At 46.2% G+C, this 17,846-nt stretch overlaps 1 protein-coding gene across 3 annotated transcripts in view; it reads right to left on the bottom strand.

Moving 5' to 3' along the window:
- Positions 1 to 14,929, bottom strand: part of FYB (FYN binding protein) — a 94,181-nt gene extending 79,252 nt beyond the window's left edge. For 2 of the 3 annotated variants that reach the window (XM_019517933.1, XM_019517935.1), the window contains exon 1: positions 14,747 to 14,929. The gene's annotated coding sequence lies outside the window, so the exon portion shown is untranslated. Of the gene's footprint in view, positions 1 to 3,870; positions 3,953 to 14,746 lie in introns of those variants that run through there. The other variant, XM_019517934.1, reaches the window with a different exon arrangement.
- Between the last annotated feature and the right edge of the window lie 2,917 nt (positions 14,930 to 17,846).

Raw genomic sequence — 17,846 nt, 5'->3', positions numbered from 1 at the left:
AACAGCCAGTGTCTTCAGTACCCTTGGATGGAGCTCATCTGGGCCTGCCAACTTGAACACATCCAGTTCTTCCAAGTGACTCTGCACTGTCTCAGGGTCAATGCTTGGTGGTCTGGCACCCTGCTGTTGTTTCTCTATGATCCCATTGTGAGACTTGTCTTGCCCCTTGTTTAGGAACACTGAGGCAAAGAACTCATTGAGGAGTTCAGCCTTCCCCTCCCCCCCATCACCAATTGCTTTTGCCCATTCAGTAGTGGCCCTGGGTTTTCCTTTTACTCCCTATATATCTGAAAAAAAAATTGTTATCCTTGACTTGGGATGCCATCCTCAGCTCCATGGTAGCTTTGGCCTTTCTAACTGCCTCCCTACAACTGCGAGCTGAGGAGGCATTACTCCTCTTTAATAATTTCTCCCTGTTTCCACTGCTTAATTTGAGACCATTGCTCCTTGTTCACTTATCTGCCACCACTGAATACAGTTTAGCTCAGGGGGCAGCAACATGTTTGGGCAGAGTGCTAAACACCTGCAACCTTGATTTGTAAGATGTTGGTGTGCCAGGGTTGGGTGGCAGGCGAGATGCAAAGGGCCTGATCCTCGTTGTGGCAGCGCAGCTCTGGCCACGTCTCCAATGTCTGCCCCGTGGCATACATGCCAAGCAAAATGTTTTCATGTGCCACTCTCTAGCACATGTACTGAGGGTTGCCTATCCCTGTTACAGCTCCATCCCCTTTGGGACCACTCTTCAGGTAGTTGAAGGCTGTTATTAAATCACCTCTTAGACTTCTCTTTTCCAGACTAAATAAATCCAGTTCCCTCTGCCTTTCCTTATAAGTTAGGTGCCCCAGCTCCCTAACTATTGTTGTTACCCTCCACTGGACTCTCTCCAATTTGTCCCCATCCTTTCTGTAGTGGAGGGCCCAAAACTGGACACAGGACTCCAGATGTAGTGTCACTAGTGCTGACTAGAAAGGAATAATCACTTCCCTTGATTTGGTGGCATTATATAATGCAGCCCAGTACGTTGTTAGCTTTCTTTGCAACAAGAGCACACTGTTCGCTCACATTCAGTTTATTGTCCACTGTAACCCTCAGGGTCTTTCCTGCAGAGTCACTACTTAGCCAGTCAGTCCCCAGCCTTTACCAGTGCATAGGATATTTCTGTCTTAAGCACAAGACTTTGCACTTATCCTTATTGAAATTCATAAGATTTCTTTTGGTCCAATCCTTCAATTTGTCTAGGTTTTTCTGAATTCCAACCCTACCTTCGAGCATATCTACTACTCCCGCCCAGCTTGGTGTCAACTGCAAACTTGCTGAGGGTGAACTTCATCCCATTTGCCAGGTCGCTGATGAGGTTGTTCTCCATACTACTATTCTCCCCCAGTGGAATGGTAGAACTGCCAACATGTAGATTCCTCTGGAAAGGAAGTGTTAAGTACCCTGTTGCTTTCCTTCTTTCTCAGCTCAGTTATCAGACCTAGGATTTGGTAGACCTATCCTAGCTGTGAGATCCATATTCTGCAATAAATTAAGGTCGATAGAAGGGGTATGAAAAGGAGTCAGAAAGCCTACATTTGCCCCAACCAAAAAGGGCTACTGATATATCCTCATACTGTGGTAAGCTCATGACTGGTAAAAAGAGGAAAATGGGATCAGAAATGAATGGAACAAAACTGATGTCAGACAGAAGACTTCATTATCAAACAGAATAATTAAGGGGTAGCCTATCCTCCACCCACCCCTTTGTTCTCAAAAATCAAGGGTTTGTGGGTCAGAAGACCTTGTGAATGGAATGGCAGGGGATTCTGGAGGGCAGTGATTTTCAACCAGGGTGCAGTGGCAGGGTGCCTTGCGGTACTTTCCAGAATAGCACAGGGTGTCATGCAGTGTTAGCACTGTTAGGTGTGCAAACAAAATTCCAAGATAAACCCAGAGATTTCAAATAGGAATCCACTGTGATAAAAACATTCTGACCTGTTGTGGTCTTTCTGGGCTTTTGGCAGCAGAAAAGATGCTCTATCACTTTTTTACAGCCAAAAAACAAGTGAAAACTAAGAGCTGGCATAATTCTGCGGGTTGCATTGTGTCTAAAAAGGGGTGCCTTGAACTGAAAAAAGGTTGAGAACCACTGCTCTAAGGAAAAACCAACAAACCACCCTTCACTGGTGAGCTTTGAACATCAATGTCTGCTAATGGATGTGAAAAAAGAAAACACTACCAGAAGCAGCAGCACACTAGTTTGACCCAGCTCTGCAGCATCTGTATACATCAGGTTCTTCAGTTGGGTTTTTTTGGTGATTTTATCTATGAGCTGATTCAATCAGCTATTAGACAAAAGAGCCAGAAAAGCCCTGCTGAAATGCCCGATCTACACAGACATTGGGGGAGCCTGGTCCAAGTAATGCAATACATCTTCTGGTCGTGCACTGGGTTTGGCAAAGGGGCATGCTGAGTTTAAAGTAAAGCACCTTTTATTTAAATTTTCTTTTACATCCATAAGTAGCCTTTATGTCTAGAACAGTGTACCCACAGAGTTAACTGACCATCACCATTAGGTCAGCAATAGCCTCAATGTGTGATATTACATCCTTCTTTGTCTGTTCTTTCCTTTTCCTTTTCATCTTTCCGTTTCCCCTAGCAGCTTTTATTTGACCCTAAGACCTACAGTACAACATGGCAACAGCACAGTAGCTGAGATGGTCCCTATCCAGCTCTGCCAAGCCTGAGAAGGGCAGTGACTGGGAGGTTCCTTATCAGAGCAGCCAGATGCCTTCTCCAATCATAAGAAATCCAGGGTTCAAAACAGCAGCTGCATCCATTCATAACTGACCACTTTGTATCTAAACAGCATTAACAATGTATTAATAACATTTTTGTCACTGTTAGGATCCTCTGTCTTTTTTCATTTGTACCTTCGTAACTTTTATCAAAACCAGGAAAAATAATAACCATTCACAGCAGTGAACTCAACATTAAGAACAGTTGATTCCTTCTTCATAACTAAGGACTGCTTGATAAATAAGATACTTTAAGAGAAGATACTATCTTCTCCCTGGAAAAGGTTTTACATTTTTTATTTTTAAATTTTGTTTCTGCATAAAATTCAATTTCAATTTTAAAAACGTATGCTGTTTTTATAACTAATTTTTCCTCATACATCTTAATTTTCAATTTTCCAAAATTACATTGCCACTAAGGTTTCTCAGTCACAAATGAGGGTCCCAAATCCTGTTTAGCTATTTAATGTTAGGATCATGTTAACACCTTTGACTCTTAGCCCATTTATTCCATTCCATCAAAGTTAATGCAACATTCCCATCTTCTCAAGCACTGAAAGTTATGAGTCCCTACCACTGCTATTAGAAGACTGCATACTATCTAAGTATTAAGATACTGTGTGAATTCAAAGAGATTTCTTTCAGGCTTTGATCCTATGAATAATAATAAAATATATATATATTATGAACAGTCAATGGAGGGAAAGAGATATTCAGGAAGATGCCTTATTCCAGGCAGATTGAAATGTCCACCCAAGCCTGATGATCCATTATAGTGGGCAAGGTCCACCAGTTTCTATAGCTAAAAGCACATACAGAGTTGAAGTGGCTAATATTAGGTTTGATCACCTTTGATTCCCAGCCTGAATGACCAGATACCCACTTATACCAGGTTTGACTGGGGCCAGCTTGGATCCAGAGCAATTTGCTTCAGTAGAGAAGAAAACCCATAAAGCAACTAACCAAACACAAATAATGTCACAGAAAATACTAAAGAACCACTTACTAGCTGAATTAAAAATTATAAGAGTACAAGGTTATATGAAGACACTTGGTATTGAATGTATTCTTTTTTCCCTTCCTGTACACTTACTTGTAAAATGGAACTGCACAAGATTCACCTGAACTACACAGACCTCTCTGATATCTTCACACAGATGAAAAAATTGGCAGTATTAGTACACCTTCGTTATAGCCAAGTGACTCATTTATCTCTTGGTTGGCTTTAATTCTTGTCGGTGTGCTCAAAACCCATGCCCGGAAGAGCTGATAGCTGTTTTCCTGGCAGAATTTTGCACAAGAAAGCCTTTCTGCACTCAGAGAAAATCTCTCTTCATAGTACTTACACGATATTGGCAAAGAAGTGGTAGGAAAAAGGGAACTAAAAGTGTGGTTGGGCCATGTGCTGCTGATATCATCAATGCTCATCCTGCAATTTGCAAAATAAAACACAGCTCCATTTATATGATAATCTCAGGTATTAGAACCACAGCACAAGCCTGGTGAAGTGAGGAGGATAGCTACAGGATCAGACCCTTCTGTTGTAATGACTAAAGAAGCAGATACTGATATTAGGAGCATCGGTTTAGACAGCAACTACCAGGTCATGAAGTCTAATCTCGTGCTATTTCAGGCAACCACATTTTATCATTCGTTTCATAAACTCAGCAAGCTACATCTTCAAGTTCATTAGGTCTTTTGTCTTTTATTCCTTTTGCTTTGATTCCTTTGCCATTTTCCTTTTAGATTTGTTCCAGAAGTTATTTGTTAAAGCCAATTGTTATGTATCTGCCTGTGGCTTTTTGCCAATGTTTGTATTTTATAAATCAAAAGGTAAATAAAAAGAAAAGGTAAACTGCATGGACAAATTAGACTTTCCAAGGATAACCCAGGACCTGAGCTGAACTCAGTTATAAACCATACAGGCCAGACTTTATACCTTCATACAGTTTGCACTGAAGTCAAATGGGCCAGACCGTGACTAAGGAGCTTAATTCTTTAAGTGGCTTTCCTGCTGTTTCTCATTTTTGTTCCCATTGTATTCCTTGCCTGTATTTGACTTTGGAGTGCCCAAGTACAGACATGAAGGCTATTCCCATAAGGTTCTGAGCTTCTCTTAGCAAATCCAAGGCTAGTTTAGAAGCAAAGAATCAGGTGTGGCTTATATGAGTTAAGGCAAGGCCAATGTCACGGAGGCCTCCTCAGGACCACTTTCCCTGCAGCCTGCCCACCTGTTCCTGGGCTAACTGCCCGCATTCTCGCCCACCACACCTTGTTGTTATATTTCATTAGTAGATATTAATAAGCAGGAGGCTGCCCATTTCCTGCCCCGATGCCAGGGGGCGCTATCTGCGGCTCCTTTCCAACCCTACACTTCAGCCCAAGCCTCGCAGATAGCATCTCAATGTTATTCTTATCATCTGCCCCCACACAGGGCCCCAGAATCCTCCTGACTGAACCCCAACCTGGAATCCTCTCGTCAGGCGGTCTCATCCGCCTTCATATTGGGCAGCATAGCTCCCGGACCTGCTTCCCCATCTGGGTGTGGTCCCCCCACTGGGGCCTTCGGCTCACTAGCCCTGGCCCACCTCCCGGGCAGTCAGAACCCCAGGCGCGCAGCTTTTGGGCATTCCTCGCGGTGGGCCCCCGGCCCTTTGACCCTTCTGGTCCTGGCCCCAGCATGGGCCAGTCAGGGGAAGTTCAGACAGGCATTGAGTCTATGTCCCTTTCCTCTCTCCGAGGGTCCACTCTCTGGGCCCTCCAAAACAAGGGGTAACCCACCTGGTTGTGGGGGATAGGGGTTAAGGCATCCCAACCCACCTTTCACTGGGGTGGTAACTGGCATTTCCTGGGGGCTCCCACACCATTGGGACCCCACCGGGCCACCCGCTCCCAGCAGGGTGCAGTTTTAGGTCATACCCAGGATCAGGAGCCTCCTTACCATCCCCTACAGCTCCTCCCTTACCTGTAGATGATACCAGCAGCCCTCCAGCCAGGCAATGTTGTTGCCTGGCCACCAGCAACAGAACTGCCCTGTTTACATGGGCAGCCCCAGTTCCCAAAATGGCTGCCCTCATCAGGCACCTGTTGGTTGCCAGCTCCAGGCCCTTAAAGTGGCAGGCACATAGTGTCCTGCCACAGCCAACTTCCACAAATATTCTATTTGTTGTTCATCAGTGTTGACCTTATGGTGTTACTTAGGGCCACACTGTTCTTTCACTCCAGCCTCTATCCCACTTATAGCATTAGTGTAGGGAATATATGAAACTTAGTTGTGCTGGTCTTGTTCACATGGATGACTTTCACTTTGTCTACAGAGGCAGAAAGACTTGGGAACCCGATTGGAAAGGGAAGCAAATTTGTATGCCATCTCTGCAGCTTTATTTCCACTTTCATGTTTTATGGACTCCACATTCATTTTCTAGATCCATCGCACAGTCTCTACAGGGTTTGGGATGCACAGTTAGCATCATACCCCCCTCAACTCAAGCTACGTCACAAATTCAGAAATATCTCTGGTAGATGTGGTAGTTTTAGGAGCATCAGAGTCAATGACTAGAAGTCTCTTTTGCAGCCAGGCTTTTGTCATGAGGTTGAGGGAAGGTAGGAATCACAAGAGAAAGCAAGGGCATCCGAAGGCCACAGGAAATGCACTGCCAAGTCCTTTGTTTCTTTTTGTCCAGAGCAAACTGTTCCTGTGCTGCCCTGAGAAAATGATACTGGTGAAATTTCAGGAAAACAGTTTCCTAAAGTTGCTAAATCCTGAGTAGAGGACAGTCTGTTACTGAAACCACCCCACTGTGGATGTCCAAGACATCTAGTCTTCTTTCTATTAGTATATTTCCTTAAGTCTTATACTAGCTAAGCTTTAAATTTTTCAGAACATGTAAACGGGTATTAAAGTATTCTCTTTGGCATTAAGCACTAGAGGGGAACATTTCCCCCCTCTTTCTCATTTGCATGCAGGTACAAAATGCTAACCTATACTGCTTCTGGATCATGCTAAGGAGTGCCACACACCAAACCCCAACATAGATGTAACATAGCTTCCTTAAGGCACTAATGGATGTGCAGCAATAGTCTTGGTTTCAGTTGTATTTATTGAGATGCAACTCATGTTATCCTGAGACAACTACATTTGGGGGCTTAGCATATGGAGTGAACACATTGTGCTTCAGTGTGATACATCCTAGTGCAATCTGGAGGTGGCATCAACATGACCACCCATATGCTTCTAAATATGGAAAATAATTGACATCAATTAGGTCACACACATTTCTGATAATGTATTTGCAGGATTAGATAACTATAAAGAGGTGGATTATGATAGGAAAGCTTTCTTGAAACTTGAATTGAAATATCCAGTTTGGCACAAGAGCAGACAGTAAAATGCGCATCCATGTCATTTTTCAAACTTCAGTTATATGAGCTCTTCATTAACTTTGTTCCTATGCACTAGATTTTATGTTATAGGATTCAACTTTATGTGGTGAAATCAGCATTAGACACTACTGGGTAATCAGAGTTAGATTCATGGTCTGTTGCTCTTTTAGACTTTGGTTGGCATACTGGCGTTAGAGTTTGAGCTACAAGAATAGCCTTATTTTGCTACTGGGAGGCATTGTTGCACGTGTTTGTGTATGGTACCAGTGCTAGGCAAATCACAAGATGATCAAAGAAAGCACTGATCTTTGCAGCTCCGAAAACTAGACTGTTTTTGTTTTTATCTCCTTCATACAGTACAGGGAAGTAAAAATATCTGCTTGGTATAATACTGTTTAGATTCAAATGATAAAGAAGCGTAACAGCATTTAGTCAAAACAACAGTTTATATGGTGAATTTGCTGTGAAGTTTCCCACCTCAGTGTTGGTAACAGGTGTCTTAGATTAAATACAGTAAAAAAAGGTATCTGTGTATTCCAGAGGCTCCATTATACCAGGGGTCAATGACCTGTGGCCCTCACAAAGGATCCAGTCTTGTGGATGTGGGCCTTCAGATGTGGGCCACAGAGCTGTGGCTTCAGCAGCATTCAGCATCAGAGGGCTCTGCCTGTGCTATGCTGCAGTAGGGTGCTCAAAGCTTTAGTAGGAGAGCAATTTGCAGGGAAAGCAGTGAAGGGTCTGGGTCATTCTGGCTTACTGCCAGAAAACATTGACAGTCCCTGCATTATACTATTTCAAGTTTAGCATCTTCTTTTTTCTACCAGGTTTTTTGCTCAAGTCTGAGAAGATGCCATAGAATGTCCTTGTCCAAGTAATTATGGGGAATAAGGCATTTTTAGCCGGTAAATGTTTTGAAAAGCATCTGGAATCTTTTTTGTCTTTGCTTGTCCATATTCTCACCAAAGCAAGGGAACTTCTCCACAACCAAAATGCCAACATACATAAACCACTTTTGCCTTTCACCAACACAGATTTGATAAGGATGCCATCCCAGACTCTGTATGTGCAGTGGCTCTACACACATTTTTATCTAACTGATATGTATTTACAAATTGTCTGAATGTGTTTAAATACTGAATTTCTATCCACAGCATTACAACACTTGATTACTATCATCAGACGAATCTTTATCTATCCAGTTTCAGCTACTGTATATTAAGGGGTTTACTCAACTGTCCACTTTCCTGTATCCTGGAAAGAAATTGTTTAAAAAAATGAACCTATTTAGAGCAAACGTGCAAGGAAAGAGGAAAGAAAAGTTGCCTTGTATACTTGAGATGATCAGGGGTAGCTTGCTATTTCTTGACACCAAAAGTCAGAAACATTTATCCTCTGCTCTCAAAAATTTTTGAGGTCTATGTTCATAGTAGAAGGCCTGTGGCTTTGAACTTCCTCTTAACAGATGACCAATATAGTTGGCTTTGAATTCCCTCTTAACAGATGACCAGTAAAGTCAGGATGTCAGTTGTAGGGTAAAATGGGGTAAGATTTTTATCACTCCTGCTTTTTCCAGCTGTTAGTGACAGCTTCTCTCCGGGGTAGGCAATTATTTGGGCCTGAGGGCCACATGGGGAGTTTTGATGAGCTATTGTGGGCTGGGTCAGCACTGCCCCCCACCCCACACCACCACAACAGCTCACCAAAACTGCCGATGGGGTTGCAGGTGGGAAGCAGAGTTCAGGAACAGGAGGGGTGGATGAGGCTGGCATAACAGGGCCAGGTTGTGGGGCGGTGATAGCTCCAGACTGGGGCTTGGGGCTTGCTCCCTACATGCTCCTGACCTTTGTGGGGTGAGGTGGGGTGTGTATAGGGAGGTATAACAGGGGGGCATCCCAGAGCTGGTCAGTCATTGGCCAGCCTGCCTGTCTCTGGGCTAACTGTCCACCTTCCTTGTCTGCCATGCCTTGATGATAATAATTAAGATGTCAATCACGTGGGATGCTGCCCATTTACTTACCTCAATGCCAAGGGCATTACACATGGCTCTGACTGTCCCTTACTGTGCCCCATGCCTCATAGATGGCGTCCTTTAGGCAGCCAAGCTCTCCTGTACCCTTCTCCCTCTCAGCTGTGCACCCCGGGATCTTTGGCCACACAGGCCCTGGCTCCACCTTCACAGGCCAGTCAGTCCCCAAGCCCCTGGTTCTGGGCACCCCTTGCAGTGGGCTCCTGGCCCTTTAGACTCCCCTAGATCCTGGCCCCAGCATTGGCCAGTTGAGGGTGCATCCAGTCAGGATTCTGCTGGCTTGACTTCTCCCCTCACAACTCTGCTGCCCCTTCGCTGAAGTTCTCTGTCCCTTGAGCCTCATGCCTCTCAATATCTACTCAGCTCTGGGCTCCCTGCCCATACCAACTGGTCCCACAGCTCTCTGCCCATCAACTCAGCTCAGCTCTTGGGTCTTTCAACCCACAACCATGGGGATGGGGTTATAAGGCACTCCTTACTCATCTTTCACTGGGGAGGCAAGTGGCCTGGCATTTCTTGGGACTACCCCACCACAAGTAGCCCCACCAGACCATCTGGCCCCAGCAGGGTGCAGTTTTTGGTCATGCCCAGGACCTGGAGCCTCCTCCTTCCCCATAGCTCCTGCCCATATACCTTCAAGCATGTTCTATGATGTTGTGAGCAGCAGCTCCAGCTGGGACATGTTCTTTCCATGGCTGCAGCAGGAAACTGCTGCCTCAGCCCTAGGATCTAAAATGGAGGCTGCTCAGCCCCCTCCTTCAATCACAGGGCCCTCCTGAGGTCATGTGACCACCTCATCAGGGCTGGCCCACACTTTCTGGCTGCTCTGCTGCCCTTAAAGTGGTGGGTACCAAAGGCGCTGTGCCACAGGAGGGATGTGTGTGAGGGGGAGGAAGGGGAGGTGCATGTGCAGTAGGTGGAGGGGGGGACTATCTGGGTGCTAGGTCCTGGGAGCCTGCCATGGATGAGGGGAGGAAAGGGGGTTGGGGGATACATGCAGCAGAGCTCACCCAGGCAGCGCAGTCTGTGCTGCACCTGAGGTGCTCCACATGGGGTTGAGCCCCACCTGCTTGTGCTGGCTCAGCCTGCTCCACACCTTCGCTGGTGCCTGTGGCCTGGCTTAGCCAGCTATTGTTCTTCCCTCTCTGCTGCCAGCAGTGGCTCCTGCCTACACTTGCCACATTGTGCCATGCCAAGCAGCTTCCAGCAGGGCTGTTCCAGGTGGATCCCAGGAAGGCAGCCAGGAGCTGGACCTGCACGTACTGGGGCAGGAGCCACCTGGCTGAAGATGTCTGCCCATCTTCCCAGAGTGGCATGGTGCAGTGCAGCATGGCAGGAGCAGGAGCAGTTTTTGTCAAGGTGCTGCCCTGCACCTTCTACTTCCAGTGATAGCTCCTGCACCTGCTGTGCCACACCACACCACACCACACCACACCACTCTGGGCAGACTGGCAGGCAGCTTGAGCTGGGTGGTTCCTGCCCCAGCAAGTGGGACTCCACTGGAAGGTTCACTGGAAGGCAGCCAGGAGCTGGAGCCAGAACCCTGCACACTGGGGCAGGAGCCCAACTGAAGCTGCCCGCCCACTCATCTGAAGTGGCATGGTGCAGTGTGGCACAGGACAGCAGAGGCAAGACCAGAAGCAGGAGCCGCTGCTGGAGGTGAAGGGAGCAAAACAGCACCTGGCTGGCTGCAGCTGCACCAGGAAAACCCCTGCTGAAAGCTGTACACGCTGGCCAAGGCTGGCCTGTGGGCACTAATGGGAGCCTGGTGTGTGCTGCGTTGGTGCAAGTGGGTGGGACTTGACCCCATGCAGAACGCCAGAGGGGCAGCCATGGGCCACATCTAGTCACCTGGCAGGCCATATCTGGCCCGTGGGCCATATTTTGCCCACCCCTGGCTTATCTTCTGGCTGGTTATCTCCTAAACTTGGTCTCTCAGAAAGTAATACTAGTTAAGGTGCTAGCAAAGAATAAGAAAAACTATGCCTAAATTCAGGAAGTTTTGCACTGTCTTCCTAAATTCAGGAAGTTTTGCACTGGTGGGCCTCAGTGCTGACACTGCCAGTGTCAGCAATGTCATAGCATAGAAACATATTCCTTGTCTTTGTGATAAGGTATTTAGCAAAATTTGCAGATTTTGTTGGAATCTGACAGGCTAGTCTATGAGTGCTTCTGCAAAGGCCTTGAGCTTCCACCCCCTTGGGCTGTCAACCCTGTGCCTTAGCACCCACACCACTCCAGCCCCTACATAGAATATATGCAATTAATATAGCAAAGAATAGTTATAAAGTGTCCAAACAAAAGCAAAATTCATTTGAGTTCAATTTCTCTTCAGCATCTCTCCTATTCCTCACAACCCTTCTGAATCCTTCCCTAGTAGAAGATCAAGGATGAAGATTGAAATTTTTCTTCCCTCCATTAGAAACCCTGGTAGCTGTTTGCCTGCTGAGATTTCATTCCATTCATAGATGTAATGCTTCTGGAAATTTGAGTGGTTGAGTTAACACACTCACTTAACTACTGCTGTCATGCCACTTCTGGAAGGAAGGAATTCTGGAAAAATGTCTCATTCTCCCAGGAAAATGTTATTTCATTATCAATCATTTCAGAAAGGACCTGAATTTCCAATATGCATTTGCAGCTTCTGAGTACAGAGCAACTCTTCTGCTTGCATTTATTAGCATTGCATTCAGTGACACTAAGGCATCAGCTAACGTTTCTTTCAGAGATCATGTTATTTACACCTCCACAAGCAGGAACAGGTTTCCTGAGTAACAGCCTCCATTAGGCTGACATTTTAAAGGGTTTTGAGTATTATACTTCTGAGAAACGTTTAAATTTAGTAATTACCTGATTAAATTATGCCAAGAGAATTATTCAAAGTTCTGGTATCTACAGGTAAAAGTTTTGATAGAATGGGCTAGGATGTTTCAGAATTGTTTTTCAAAGTAGGATTTCTGTCGGCAGATGAATAGGCCCTCCCCTGAAACACTGCCTCCCCCTTCCTCTTTTAAATTATTTTTATAATACAGTATTTACATCGTTTATAAAGATTATAGTCAGTCAAGCCCAGATACTGAGAACCTATTTTCCAATATTCAAATATCTCTAGTGGAACTGAAGATAAAATCCGCTCCTCAAAGTCAAGTACAGTAGTAGAATATGGTATTAAAACCTTCAATCCACATTATGTTTGCTTTTACTAAAGAAAAGGCAGCACCATACACATTGTGATGGTTAGTGTGCATGTATTTTACTCTCCAAAAATGTGCCCCCGCTTCCCTAAGTAGGTGCATATATATGCACATTTATGTGTATGGACATGTATAATGGAATAAATCACCGCCTGCTTATACAAAATAGACATCACAATTAGCAGGAAAATAGGAGTCAGGATCTTCTGGATGAAAAGCAAAAGATAGGACTTTGCTACTAGATGTTATTTTAGCTACAGAAGTGTTTGTGTTTATACTTTCACTGAGCTTTAGCCAGTGGAGAACATGATCCCTCATGTGCCCTCACTTCAGTCTGTCATTCTGTGCAGCAGGAGGCAGCAGTACACATACACAACAATCAGTATGTCACAGTCGGCATGCATTCTTACAAACACAATTCTCATTTTTCACCTCCTGCTTACATTTTCATTTCAAATCATTGCCTTTGCTGACCTACTCATCTCAGCCTGAAAAGCTATGACTAAAGCCCAAGTGGATACATTTGCTCCTGATCCATCCTATTCCACTTCTCTCTTGGGTTCTGCAGGAACACCGTGCAGCTAGCTCCACCATTTCCATCATGAGTCCAACAAACTATTTTGGGCAGTTTCCTTAGCATGAGATGACTGAAATTATCTGGCAAAGCAGAAATAGCTTGGACACTTATAAAGCTGATAAACTGAAAATAAACAGAACTATGTAAAAAAATGTCCCTCACTTAAAGCGCTGTCAGTTAAGTAGATTTGTTTAGGTGGTCTTCCTTAAGAAGAGGCGTATTCAAGGCAGCAAGTACATTTTACCTGGCTTATATATCAATAAGCTTATATATTGGTTCCATGACCATTGCCTCAGAAAGATCCTTTGCATTAGATGGGAAGACCACTGAACCAATGCCAACACCCTCTCTGCAGCTAACATAGCCAGCATCGAGGCAAAGATCACGAAATATCAACTCTGCTGGGCTGGTCACTGTGTGTGGATATCTGACACTCATCTCCCATCTCCCAAGAGAGTCCTCTTCTCTCAATTTAGTCATAGTACAAGGATCCATGGAGGACAGAGGAAGCGCTACAAGAACACCCTGAAAGCACACTTTAAGAAGGGTGGCATCAATCCTACAAATTGGGAGAATTGCTGGCTGCTGCACCAGACATCAAGCTACAGCTCACTTTGAAGAGAACTGGCTTGCTCAGGACATGGAGAAACAGCAGAGAAGGAAGGAAAGTGCACAACATCCTGGCCAACAGCTGTCACCGCCCCAAGCCACCACTTGTCATGTCTGTGGAAAAACTTGCAGAGCACAAATTGGATTCCTCAGCCACCTTAAAACTCATTAGTAATCCCCCCACTGTCCCCGGCAGACATCATCCTCCTATTGAGGGATATCGGTAAAGACGTAATTTAAACCCATTCAAATCAATGAGAAGCCTCCCTTTGAGTTTAATCAGTGTGGGATCAGGTTCTAAGGCCCAACCTCATAATACAATGTGAGGCACATGGAAAGACGACAGTACCTGCCTTGAGTCCTGTTGACATCAATGGGCAACTAGAGGCTCCCTGAGCCTGTGACACTGAAGGGTCAGGTTGGAACCAACATGTGCAATTCCCATACTTGAGATCTATAATCTCTCTGTGCTTCTCTTTACCTACTGCTTATGAGCACTGATCATTTTAAAGCCTAAGAAGTGACGGTGTCAATTTGAAAATGACATTGGGCAAGATTCACAGAGAAACTTGGCTGCCTGCGTTTTACTGCAGTCCCATTTTAGGCATCTAAATCCAAGAGGGCAGTTTATAGATCTCCAGCTGACTCCCTTAGGTGTCCAAGACCCCCTAAAAGCCTACGTTTTCACTACAAACCTTCTTAGGTACCTAGAGTTCAGCTGCAGGATACATTTGTGTCTAAGAGGTGGGGTCGGGCTTTGAATCCCTATTTCACATAGGTCTCTAATGGCTGCCTTGATTCAGAATATAGGAAAAATTTCAAATACACCACTCACACCAGTATTTCCTATTGCCTGGTTAAGGTGTCTCCCTATTCAGCATACTGAGTCTTCTGAAGACAAGTCCTTGCACCTAATCTTTCTCACGTAAAGTAGAAGGAAGTTAGGCACCTAACCTGGGCTTTAAGAGAAGCCCAATTAAAGTTATTAGAGAGAACTGCATGTTCTCTCTGCGCATTTTTTTTTTGGGTGGGGAGGGAGCGGGGGGACGCACATTATTTGGCTTTTAACAGCACTTGGTTTGTTCCATTAATTCCAATAGTAGGTCACACTTTTCCCATTAGTTTCACCCTTTGTTGCTATCAAGCCCTCTTTCCCCAAGCTCCCCCACAGGGTACTTACCACCAGAAGTAGAGCTGACAATGAAACTGCTGTGCACCAAGCCAGAGTTTGGACCAGGAGAATGGGGCTGTGGAGCCCACCTAATCGATCATTGTAAGGGAGTAGAACACCCTTAAAAAAATTCAGGAGGTGCTGGTTAAACACCGCTCAGAAACTGGAATGAGATGAACCCGATACACTTCCAAAAATGAAAGTTGATGACGTCCCTGCCTCTTGATATGAAACCTTTATGCAGCTTCTCCTTTGAGAACGTATGTATCTCCCCCCACTGCCACTCCTAGGCACTGCGCTGTTTGCTGGACATGGGTGTCATTGTCACCCCACAGCAATTACAATTACACAGGGTGCCCCTTCACCACAGCTGCACCTCCACATGTGACCATGTAGGTAAATCATTCCATCACTTAACATGTAGGTTATCTGCACTGAACCACAGTGCACCATTTTATGGCCCCCATACCCTGCTCCAAGGCAAAAGAACCTGCTGCTATAGGGAATTTGGCAGTTTTTGCCAGGGTGAGTGGAAGGAGTCTGGGGTGATGGAGGGCACACTAGGGTATTGAGGGCAGCTGTGTAGGGACCCTGGAAGGTACCTGGCACCTGTGCTAGGGTGAAACTTGAAAGGGCATAGCTGGATGTAAGCACAGTGGGGAGCATGGTGCTGCTGAGGTAGCTACTGGGAGGTGATGCTGGTTGCTTGAGGTTGGAGGGATGTCCAGGCGGGTGGATCTGCTATAGTTAGCAAGACTTACACTGGTGGGGCTGCCGGTTCCTACTCCTCCAGGCTGTTTCTTCCAGCTAGGGGAGGGCAGAAGAGAGCAGGAGCTGAGCTCAGCAGCACTGCAGCAGGACCTTGTGGTAGAAGAGCGGCACTGCAGAGCAAATACTTACAGCCTTCACACGGGAAGAGATGGTGCACCAGGACCCCACTTAGCCCCATGAGGGCATGAGGGGTTGTTGGCTCATCCTGCCCATGCACACAGACCTTCTCCAGGCTGACTTCCTAGATTAACTTTAGGAGCCCCTTGATCGGAAAGCCTCACACACAAGAAGAGGAGGAACTAGGGAGGAGTAGAAGTAGCTTTCTCAGAGAAGCAGAAGCTGCTCCAGTTTCTCTGCTGCAGAAATGCCCTTCCTCACATGTTGTTCCCCTCAGCAGCTGACTGGTGAGAAGGAGGTAGAGGAAGGGGAAAGGCAGGAGGAACAGCTTGAATTAGCACATACTGCTGTACTTCCCCTTCTCCACTCTCATACGACCTTCCCTTTCTGCCTGACAAGAAAAATGTGCAAGAGAATGCAAATATTTTGCCAGAATTCATGCAAATTCTGCTGTGTCAGGGTGGAAAGGCCTGGCTTTGGTAGCTTTCCCATGTAACTCAGAGACCAAACTAGCTTTTTCCCCTGTCATGGCTGTCCAATCCCAAATCCCTAATTAATCTTATTGACTATAACAAGATGCATAGCTCAGGGGCTGGAGCCTGGCTGCAGGGGTTAGAGGAAGTGAGGTGAGGGCAAGGCAAGGCAAGGCAAGGTTGGTACGCTGGGGGAAAAGCACAGCCCCTTGATAACCTCTCTCTCTTTTTCTCAGTCTGAGGAAAGACCAGAGGTTTTACCTTTTTTTTGTTATTTGGATGTTTGCTTATGTTGTTGCATGCTCTGTTTGCTGTGGGAGAGAGCTTTCCACATGTAAAATGAATGGACTAGAAATTGAAACTATGGGGTGCAGACAGAATCATCAGTTTTCACCTAATCTGGCCACAGAAAGCAGCTTGTAGCTGTGACCAAACACAAATGCACACCTGCAGAAAGCTTCAAAAATGGCTGATTGAGTGAAATTATGACCCATCATTATATGAGGGATCAGATAAGCAGGTTTCAAACGTAACTTGTGTCTGCAGGGCTCCCAGCCTGTGGGTGTTTGCAGAATGGGAGGGGGAAAGAGAGTGGAGGGAGTTCAGTCTGGGGGGCTTTCAGCACCCTCTGAAGGGTGGTGTGGGGGTATTGGAGTCCCCCTGAGGTGGGGGGGGCTCCAATTCACCCACCCCACCCCCTAGCACTGTCTGGGGAGTCCCAAGAATGAGCTCCCTCCACTGCCTTTCCCCTTCCTACTCTGTAAACAGCGAGCATTGGCAGGGAGCAGTGGCCACTGCTATGAGAACCTGGCTGCAGGCTCCCAGCCCGGCTACATCCCCTCCCTCCTGGAACCAACAGTGAACGTCTGTTTGGTCTGAGGTAACGTTGCAATGCAGAACGCTTTGCAGAAATCATCCTGAGTTACAGCGGGGAGCTGCACCTCTGTCTGCACCCTAAGAGCTGACTGGCCTTTGTGAGGAAACTGGCTTTTGGGCCAGGATAGAGGAGGAATAACCCGCTACAGTGACTTTCTAACAAGGTGCCACACAACCCACCTGTGCTGCGGCTCATTCAAGGTGCCCCTCAGTTTGGTTACTTTCTCTTATGTCTTTGCACATTTCACCCACCTTTGGCCTGCATAGGTAAGATTTTGAAAGATGCACCTACAATGGGCTTCTACTGAAGGCAGGGTATCTTATCTTCCTTTTGTGCTCTGAGGTTAGTTAAGCACGGAGTAGTTTGCCAAAAGGGGCCGTGAAAGCCCCATTACTGGTCATTTCTATGTACAAGCCTGTAATGGAATAGATGATCCTGCCTTGCTTGAGAAGATGGGGTTGGACCAAGTGATCTCCTGGGCTGTGTCCGGACAAGTGCAGCTGTGTGGTATGTGGTGCTGAAAACACATCTGCAGTGTCACATACTGCACATTTAGATGTTCTCCACACTGCAAGGCTGTGCTGCCCATGTGTGCATTGCTCCACTTTCTTTTCTGCTTTTTTTTTTACCCCTGCAGTAGAGGAGTACAAACATGGGCAGCACACACCATTCAAAAGCGGAGCTGGGCCACCTGGAGCCATGCCCTGGCTGCCTGCCAGGCTCTCTGCAGTGGAATCACCACTGCTGTAGCCCAAGGAGCCCCCAGGACCCAAGGTAAGACTGCTGGGGCCAGTACTGGGCTGGCCCCAGCCTCCCCTACCCCAGTGGTTCCCAACCTTTTTCACAGCGCAGACCAGCAGGGAAGTGGCGG

The sequence above is a fragment of the Gavialis gangeticus genome, unplaced genomic scaffold (assembly GCF_001723915.1).
Source record: "Gavialis gangeticus isolate Ggan-Ray unplaced genomic scaffold, GavGan_comp1, whole genome shotgun sequence".
In the NCBI taxonomy this organism is placed as follows: domain Eukaryota; kingdom Metazoa; phylum Chordata; order Crocodylia; family Gavialidae; genus Gavialis; species Gavialis gangeticus.
Note: the sequence above shows the minus strand (reverse complement) of the source record. Positions and strands in the feature narration are given on the sequence as shown.